The sequence below is a fragment of the Trachypithecus francoisi genome, unplaced genomic scaffold, assembly GCF_009764315.1.
Source record: "Trachypithecus francoisi isolate TF-2019V2 unplaced genomic scaffold, Tfra_2.0 Lachesis_group3, whole genome shotgun sequence".
Classification (NCBI taxonomy): Eukaryota; Metazoa; Chordata; class Mammalia; order Primates; family Cercopithecidae; genus Trachypithecus; species Trachypithecus francoisi.
In genome coordinates this window covers 138,021,318-138,030,600 of record NW_022681468.1, presented here as the reverse complement: position 1 = coordinate 138,030,600, position 9,283 = coordinate 138,021,318, and positions in this window count along the sequence as shown.

Below are 9,283 nucleotides of genomic sequence, written 5' to 3'. Positions count from 1 at the left end.
GTGTGAGCTACCGCGCCCAGCCCTTATTTCACTTCTTGATGCACACACATTGTACTCACACTCCACCTTTGACTTACTGAGGAGTAAGAAAGTACTAAAAGGCAAAGGAAATGTCCTCAGCACAAGCAGTCAGCTAACACAGGGAAGTGACACAAGAAAGAAAAGATACGATATGGTACCTTGGTCTTTTATGTCTTAGGATGCCATTGCCTTCTTTCTGTTTGAAGTTCTGGTTCCAGTGGAAAGCATGACTTCTCAGAACTATCAGGACCCCCACTTACTCAGTCGTAGACAAAACAGGCTTACCTTGTATAAATACTTATTTGCTTTGTCTCGTTGAATTCTGATGCACTGTGGGCTCACCAGAATCCTGTGCACGTGGGTCATGGAGAATGCTATATATGAATGGGGTGGCAAGAAATAGTGAGCATACTTATTGCATCTATCTCCTCTGCTCACCTGCCGCTTCACTGCCACATCTGACTTCACTACACAACGTGAGTTCAAAGACAAAATCATCAGGAATGTTGGCCGAGCGCGGTGGCTCACGCCTGTAATCCCAGCACTTTGGGAGGCTGAGGCGGGCGGATCACGAGGTCAAGAGATGGAGACCATCCTAGCTAACCTGGTGAAACCCCGTCTCTACTAAAAATACAAAAATTAGCTGGGTGTGGTAGCGGGCACCTGTAGTCCCAGCTACTCGGGAGGCTGAGGCAGGAGAATGGCATGAATCCGGAAGGTGGAGTTTTCAGTGAGCCAAGATATGGCCACTGCACTCCAGCCTGGGTGACAGAGCTAGACTCCATCTCAAAAAAAAAAAAAAAAAATCATCAGGAATGTCAGGATAGTCATAGCAGAACATTAAACCAAACATGGGGTCTTTTTGCACACAGGGCCCTGTGTAATGCCCTGGTTGTGGGAGGGAAAGGAGAGAACTGTGGCAGTATGGGATGGGCATTTATAGGTTTAGAGGCCAGGATGGGCAGGTGAATCTTAGGCCTCTTGAGCCCCTGGCTGTTTTTCTTCCAGGACACCAGACCTAGGGGATTGCCAGAGGCAATGATGAGTGCAGATAAAGACTGCAGAAGTGGTTATCAGTTTCTGGGAATGATGACATCCTCTGGGAAGGGAGTTCCAGTGGCAGTAATTATCAAGTGGCAAATAGCAGGTGAGAGGCGGGATTGTGAAAGGCAGACCTACTAAGCCTACCATATTATATACTCATTGATAAATGAAGCACTCAGAATGACCAGTGAAAGCAAATGTTGGGTACAGGTTTAGTTAGAGGTAGTGATTACCTTCTTCCCCAAAGGACAGGATAGTTTGACTACTGAAGTGTAAAGGGGAGGAGCATGACCCTTGTGAGTTGAAAGCTGCTTTGTCTCCACAACTCAAAATATTTATCATTTCCTGTGCCTGGGCTGACGAACATCATGTCTATTCTTTCCTTTTATTTACTCTGGTCATGTGGCAGAGGCCCGGGTTGTTCTCAAAATCTGAGACTAGTTATAGAAGGCTTTGGGGTCTCAAGAGGTTCCAGTTGGACACTGTCTCCAGAAATTAGGAGTATCTGTTCTCCTCAAGCTATTGGGCCTCTCAAGATATAAGAAAGGACAGAATGCAATAAGAAAATCTTTGGACTAAATTTCCCTAAAGCTAGAAAGTGTCATTCTCTCTATGCTTCTCTTAAAAAGTGTGTGTTGGGGGAGGCTGTAAGTTTTGTATTACTAGTTTAATTCTACGATTTCTACAAATTTGCCCTGCTTGCAGAAAATACTGACTTCCAAAGCAGACAAATTAGAGGGGCTCTTTGGATTATTTATTTGGTTTTATAAATTTATCCCAATAGATATTTCCCAGTACATTCAAATATTTAATTATATAACCATTATTCAAAAAGTAAATGTATAGTTTTTGTCTCATAAATTGATTTTATTACAAGGAAAGCCAGGTTTTGTCTAAAATATTTAAGTAATTTTTTTTTTTTTTTTTGAGACAGAGTCTTGCTCTGTTGCCCAGGCTAGAGTGCAGTGGCACGATCTCGGCTCACTGCAACCTCTGCCTCCTGGGTTCAAGTGATTCTCCTGCCTCAGCCTCCCGAGTAGCTGGGATTACAGGCGCCCACCACCATGCCTGGCTAATTTTAGTATTTTTAGTAGAGATAAGGTTTCACCATCTTGGCCAGGCTGGTCTCGAACTCCTGACCTCGTGATCCACCTGCCTCAGCCTCCCAAAGTGCCAGGATTACAGGCATGAGCCACTGTGCCTGGCCTTAAGTAATTTCTTACAGCTTTTTTATGAAATCCCATTTGTCATAGTCTGAGAAAATGATAGAACGTTTGTAAAGTGTGTACCTGAAACGGGTTACTTGGTAGGAACTTGATACATGATTGCTATTACCATTCTCCTCCCGAAGGATATATATACATATTTTTTTTGAGACAGAGTTTTGTTTTTGTTGCCCAGGCTAGAGTGCAATGGCACGATCTTGGCTCACTGCAACCTCTACCTCCTGGGTTCAAGCTATTCTCCTGCCTCAGCCTCCCGAGTAGCTGAGATTACAGGAGCCACCACACCTGGCTGATTTTTGTATTTTTAGTAGAGATGGGGTTTCTCCATGTTGGTCAGGCTGCTCTTGAACTCCTGACCTCAGGTGATCCACCTGACTCGGCCTCCCAAAGTGCTGGGATTACAGGCATGGGCCACTGTGTGTGGCCTTTTTATTTTTTTTTTGAGACAAGAGTTTCACTCTGTTGCCCAGGCTGGAGTGTAGTGGCACAATCTTGGCTCACTACAACCTCCGTCTCCTGGGTTCAAGCGATTCTCCTGCCTCAGCCTCCTGAGTAGCTGGGACTACAGGCACACATCAACAGGCCAGGCTAATTTTTGTATTTTTAGTAGAGATGGGATTTCACCATGTTGGCTAGGCTGGTCTTGAACTCCTTACCTTAAGTGATCTGCTCACCTTGGCCTCCCAAAGTTCTGGGATTACAGGCGTAAGCCACCGCACCTGGCAGAGGGGATAAACTCTTGTTGCCCCATCCAGTTAAATGTGGGATACTAGTTTTGTTTGCAGGTAGTCTTCCATTTCCAAAAAGCATTCCTGTGATCTGCCTCTTGTGATCATCTCATCAAAATGTATGTACAGGTTTGATGGATTTTGACTGAAAACATTCTCTCCATCATCTTTAACTATTGCCAGTCCTCATTATTCACAGATTCTGTTTGCAAATTTGGCTATTGTTGAAACTTATTTGTAATCCCGAAGTAGTCACAGCACCTTTGTAGTCACTTTTGAACATGCACAGTAACGAGATATTTGAGTCACCCTACATGAACATTGCCAGCTGAGGCCAAATAAGACAAGATTCTGCCTTCTTGTTTCAACTCTTGTACTGTAAACGAGTATCCTTTCTATGGTCTATTTGGTGCCACGAGTTTTTTGTTTTTAGAAACAGGATCTATGTTGCCCAGACTGGACTCAAACTCCTGGGCTCAAGTGACCCTCCTGTCTCAGCCTCCTGAGTAGCTGGGACTATAGGCTTATGCCACTGTGCCCAACCATCACATTTTTTGCTTTCTGTTGGTGATTTTGCTGTTAAAGTGGCCGCCAAACGTATTGCTGAAGTGCTGTATGGAGTTCCTAAGCACAGAAGGCTGTGAAGTGCCCTACAGAGGAAATACATGTTAGATAAGCTTTATTCAGGCATGAGTTACAGTGCTTTTGGCAGTGAGTTCAGTGCTAATGAATCAACAATAAGTATTTAAAAAGGTGTCTTTAAACAGAAATACACATGAGACAAGATTATATATTCACTGGCTGATGAGAATGTTGTGCCAGAGGTTTGCAGGAACCTAACCTTGTATTTCCCCTAGGAGCAAGGGTTCAGTTTTCACTAATTTACTGTTCATGATGACTTTACAGAACATAAGTAACACAAATCATGAGAATCCACTGTAAGGATGAACTGTACTTGGCAATGAATTTCTTCAGTGGAAGGCTGTTTTGTTTATTTACAAATCAAATTACAATGTGTTCTTCTATAAACCATGTCTAGGAGAGCAGTCAATTTAAATTAAGAGTATAAACAGACACACAGAAGCTTCAAGCTGGAGACCATGGAAGTTATCAGCTGGCTGTAGGCCCCTCCTCTCCTCAGCAGTTCCTTTTAGAGCCTCCTTGACAGGTGGCCATTGTTTTCTGATTGAATGCTTCCAGTGAAGTCCTGTCCACTGTGGCTCAGTTCCAATATCCAAAACAGTCCTTTCTTATGCTGAGCCAATGCCTCTCGGTAACAGCCCTCTCAGTGGTTTTAGATCTGAACTCCCAGAGCAACCATTCTCTCCTCTGCACACAATAACCCTTCAGCAAATCTCTTCTGCAGGTTAATCAGACCCAATTCTCACATCTTTTCTTCAGAGAACGTGGTTTCCACAGCCCGCCTGAAGGTCTCCTAATCAGTTACTCGAATTTGTTATGTGTGGTCGCTTTTGTAAATGTGGTGTCTACATTTGAACACGTAAGTTCAGATATCTTGAGCTGAATCGCATAGGTGTGATACCCCCTGGGACCTGGACACTGTTTCCTATTAACACATTTTGTTACATTTTTTTTTGGCATCTGCTCACACCGCATTAATATCCCTTATTGTCACAATAGCAGGTTAAGCCAACTCTCCCAAATCCTGGCCCTTTTCAAATGATTTTTCTGAACAAAGATATTGTACTTTATTGCAGTCAAATGTCATCTTTTTAAAAAGATTCTTTGCAACCTATGGAGATGCTTCTGAGTAATTATTTGGAAATCTATCACACTCTGTTTTATATCTCCTTTAAGTTTAATAAGTACCTTAACTTAAAACACTGATAAAAATATTACCCGGCCAGGCACAATGGTTCACGCCTGTAATCCCAGCACTTTGGGAGGCCGAGACGGGAGGATCACAAGGTCAGGAGTTCGAGACCAGCCTGGCCAATATGGTGAAACCTCGTCTCTACTAAAAATACAAAAATTAGCCTGGTGTGGTGGCGGGCGCCTGTAGTCCCAGCTACTCGGGGGGATAAGGCAGGAGAATCCCTTGAACCCAGGAGGCAGAGGTTGCAGTGAGACAAGATCATGCCACTACACTCCAGCCTGGGCGACACAGTGAGACTCTGCCTGAAAAAATATATGTGTATTACACAAGACTAAAGAGGGGAAAATTTATATTGCTTTTCTAGAGAACTCTCTCAAGATTCCTTGTCATGCCATCAATTGGCACTCTGAATCAACCTTTCTCTGCTATAATCTAAACCCACATCACTCTATCTTATCCACAAAGGTGTCTTGCCTTCCTGAATGACCAATTTCTTGGTTAAGTAATGTAAAAATCCTATCAAGAAAGGAAGTGGTATTTCTCTGTAATGACTTACTTGAAGAGAAGTCATGATGACCTGTTACATTTTCCCTAACATACTGTCTTTAATGATTTATATCAGACATTTTCCAGGGTTTACCATCAAATGTAGTAGTTTGTATTGCTAAACTCTATTTTCCATCCATTTTGAAAATCAAGGTATTTGATAGTTTATCTTCATAGGGTAACTTAACTAGAAGAAGATAAAACAAGAAGCCTAAAGAGGGAACTTAAAGAGGTAATGTGGGAGCAACTGGGTGACTTAACACACATCTCTGACTCATCTAAGCATTCACCAAGTCCACTTTACCCAATAATCTTTCTTGTATTACCATCTCCTTCCTCACCCAGTAAAGGTACAATAGCCATCTAAATATATTGTGTCTCTCTCATGAGATACAGTTTGATTTGACTTCTCTATTACTTGCAACAGAAAAAAATTTTTACTTACACAGGAAAGGGAGGCTCCTTAGAGGACATGGGAGTTTTGTTACCAGAAGACCATACGTTGGATACAGGGCAGAAAAAACAATGGATTCTTCTACCTGCTCCAGGTCTCCAATCTCTTGCTCAACCTACCCTTCCTATCAATGCCAGTGTTATATTCTAAAATACTAGTTGTATCCTTTACATTCCTCTCCTACTCTCTTTAGCATAAAATCCAAAAGTTTTGGCCTTGTAATCAAGGCCTTCTCAGTGTGGTGCTAACTTGTCTTCATTCTCCCAGGCCTATCAGACTTCTCCCGTTTTCCAAAGTGTGCCCTGCATGCTCATGTCTTTGTACATTCTTTCATCCGAGATGTTTTTTTTCCAGATACTACCCGATGGAATCAAGCCCAGTTCAAATACTCTCTCTCCCTGTGTCCCCAGTTCTTATCAATTGTTCCTTCCATTATAGTCCAACAAGAGCAAGTAATTTGCATCTCTGCTCAGGAAGCACTCATCTAGTTCACACTGTACTTATTTTTTCTCTCCTGCGTTCCTCCACTATGGCAGTGACTTTCAAACTTTCAGCAATAGCATAGCTCATAGCGATAATAAGCAATAAATAGAAATACATTTTACATTATGTTCCAAGAGACAACATTCATATAAACTATATATTTCATCAATTTTAAGAAGTACTTCCTCCATTTTAATGCCGAAATCAGGATTTAGGCCAGGTGCGGTGGTTCATCCCTATAATCCCAGCACTTTGGGAGGCCTGAGGCAGGAGGATCACTTGAGCTTAGGAGTTGGAGATCAGCCTGGGCAACAAAGTGAGATCTAATCTCTACAAAAAATAATTAGCCAGGTGTGGTGGTGCACACCTGTAGTCCCAACTACTCAGGAGCCTGAGGCAAGAGGATTGCTTGAGCCCGAGAGCTTGAGGCTGCAGTGAGCCATGATCACACCACTGCAGTCCAGCCTGGGTGACAAAGTGAGATTCTCTCAAAAAAAAAAAAAAAAAAAGATGTAGCAATAAGTTATCATATTTTGATAGAGTTTTCACTTTCTTAATAGTACATAAAATAATGGTATGTTTCATAATGAATGACATTTTCAGATCTGTTGAAATGTGTTACATAACCAAGACAAAAGTTGCACAAAACAATGTTTGCCCTTTCTTCTGGGCAATGCTCTTATTTAGTTTTTTGCTCTATTAAGACAAAATGCAAATTGTAATCCACTAAAATGATTTCACTACTCACTAATGGATCATAATCTGCAGTTTGAAAAAATGCTGAGAATTGAAACTTTTTTTGTTTTGTTGAGACGGAGTTTCACTCTTGTCGCCCAGGCTGGAGTGCAATGGTGTGATCTCGGCTCACTGCAACCTCTGCCTCCCAGGTTCAAGTAATTCTCCTGCCTCAGCCTCCTGAGTAGCTGGGATTACAGGCGTGCACGCCTGGCTAATTTTGTATTTTTAGTAGAGAGGGGGTTTCACCATGTTGGTCAGGCTGGTCTCAAACTCCTAACATCAAGTGATCCACCCGCCTCGGCTTCCCAAAGTGCTGGGATTACAGGTGTGAGCCACCGCACCCGGTCTATGCCCAGCTTATTTTTGTATTTTTAGTAGAGACAGGGTTTCACCATGTTGGTCAGGCTGGTCCCGAACTACTAACCTCAGGTGATTCACCTGCCTCGGCCTCCCAGAGTGCTGGGATTACAGGCCTGAGCCACCGCACCCGGCCAAGCATGGAAACTTTTTATAGCTACAGAATGGGATTTATTTATTTATTTGTTTTTTTGGAGAGGGAGTCTCGCTCTGTCACCCAGATTGGAGTGCAGTGGCGCGACCTTGGCTCACTGCAGCCTCCACCTCCTGGGTTCAAGCGATTCTCCTGCCTCAACCTCCTGAGTAGCTGGGTGGTGCACGCCACCATGCTTGGCTAATTTTTTTTGTATTTTTTAGTAGAGATGGGGTTTTACCCTATTGGTTAGGCTGATCTCAAACTCCTGACCTCAGGTGATCCACCCATCTTGGCCTCCCAAAGTGCTGGGACTACAGTAGGTGTGAGCCACTGCCTAGAATAGGATTAAGAACTAAAACCAGGCTGGGTGTAGTGGCTCACGCCTGTAATCCCACCACTTTGGGAGGCTGAGGTGGGCGGATCACTTGAGGTCAGGAGTTCAAGACCAGCCTGGCCAACATGGTGAAACCCCCCCCCCCAATAAAAATGCAAAAATTAGCTGGGTGTGGTGGCGCCACCTGTAATCCCAGCTACTGGAAGATTGAGACAGGAGAGTAGCTTGAACCTGGGAGGCAGAGCTTGCAGTGAGCCGAGATCCTGCCACTGCACTCCAGCCTGGGCCACAGAGCCAGACTCCATCGCACACACACACACACACACAAATAAACTAAACTAAAACTGGCCGGGCCCAGTGGCTCACTCCTGTAATCCCAACACTTTGGTAGGCCGAGGTGGGTGGTCAGGAGTTTGAGACCAGCCTGCTCAACATGGTGAAACCCCATCTCTACTAAAAATACTAAAATTAGCTGGGCGTGTGGTACAAGCCTGTAATCCCAGCTACTCAGGAGGCTGAGACAGGAGAATCGCTTGAACCCGGGAGGTGGAGGTTACCGTGAGCCGAGATTATGCCACTACACTCCAGCCTGGATGACAAGAGCAAAACTCCATCTCAAAAAAAAAAAAAAACCCCAAAAAACTAAAACCAATTACATTACCATGACTTTACAGTTCAACTATCTGCAATAAATATAAATTGAATTCCAAGAAACTCTTGCCCAAAACGGTGGAGTTGCAAATAACTTGATCGTGGTTTTAGGAACTTCCTAAAATCCATTTATCTCATTAAGTTACTGACAGAATTTGCCTTCATCAGGGTAAATAGCCCTCTGCTCTACTGAGTTTAACTATTTATCCCTTTAGGCTCTCTTCAAAACTCTCCCCATCCTCTGCCCACCCATCCTAAACTATGGTATCACAAATTTGTCCCAAACTCCATCAGAACCCGTCACTGAAAAACCAGTCTTAAACCAGATCCCTGGGCTGGGTGTGGTGGCTCACGCCTGTAATCCCAGCACTTTGGAAAGGCGAGGCGGGTGGATCACCAGGTCAGGAGATTGAGACCATCCTGGTCAACATGGTGAAACCTCGTCTCTATTAAAAATACAAAAATTAGCTGGGCGTGGTGACGCGCGCCTGTAGTCCCAGCTACTCAGGAGGCTGAGGTAGGGGAATCGCTTGAGCAGAGGTTGCAGTGAGGCGAGATCGCGCCACTGCACTCCAGCCTGGCGACAGACCAAGACTTTGTCTGAAAAACAAACAAACAAAAACCAGAGCCCCCAAATCTTGTAATTATTCCATCCTTGACCTCCCCTTTTGAAAAGGTACAAAGATGCTGTCAACTTAGTGGTCTCCCTTACTACTGTAAGCCAACTT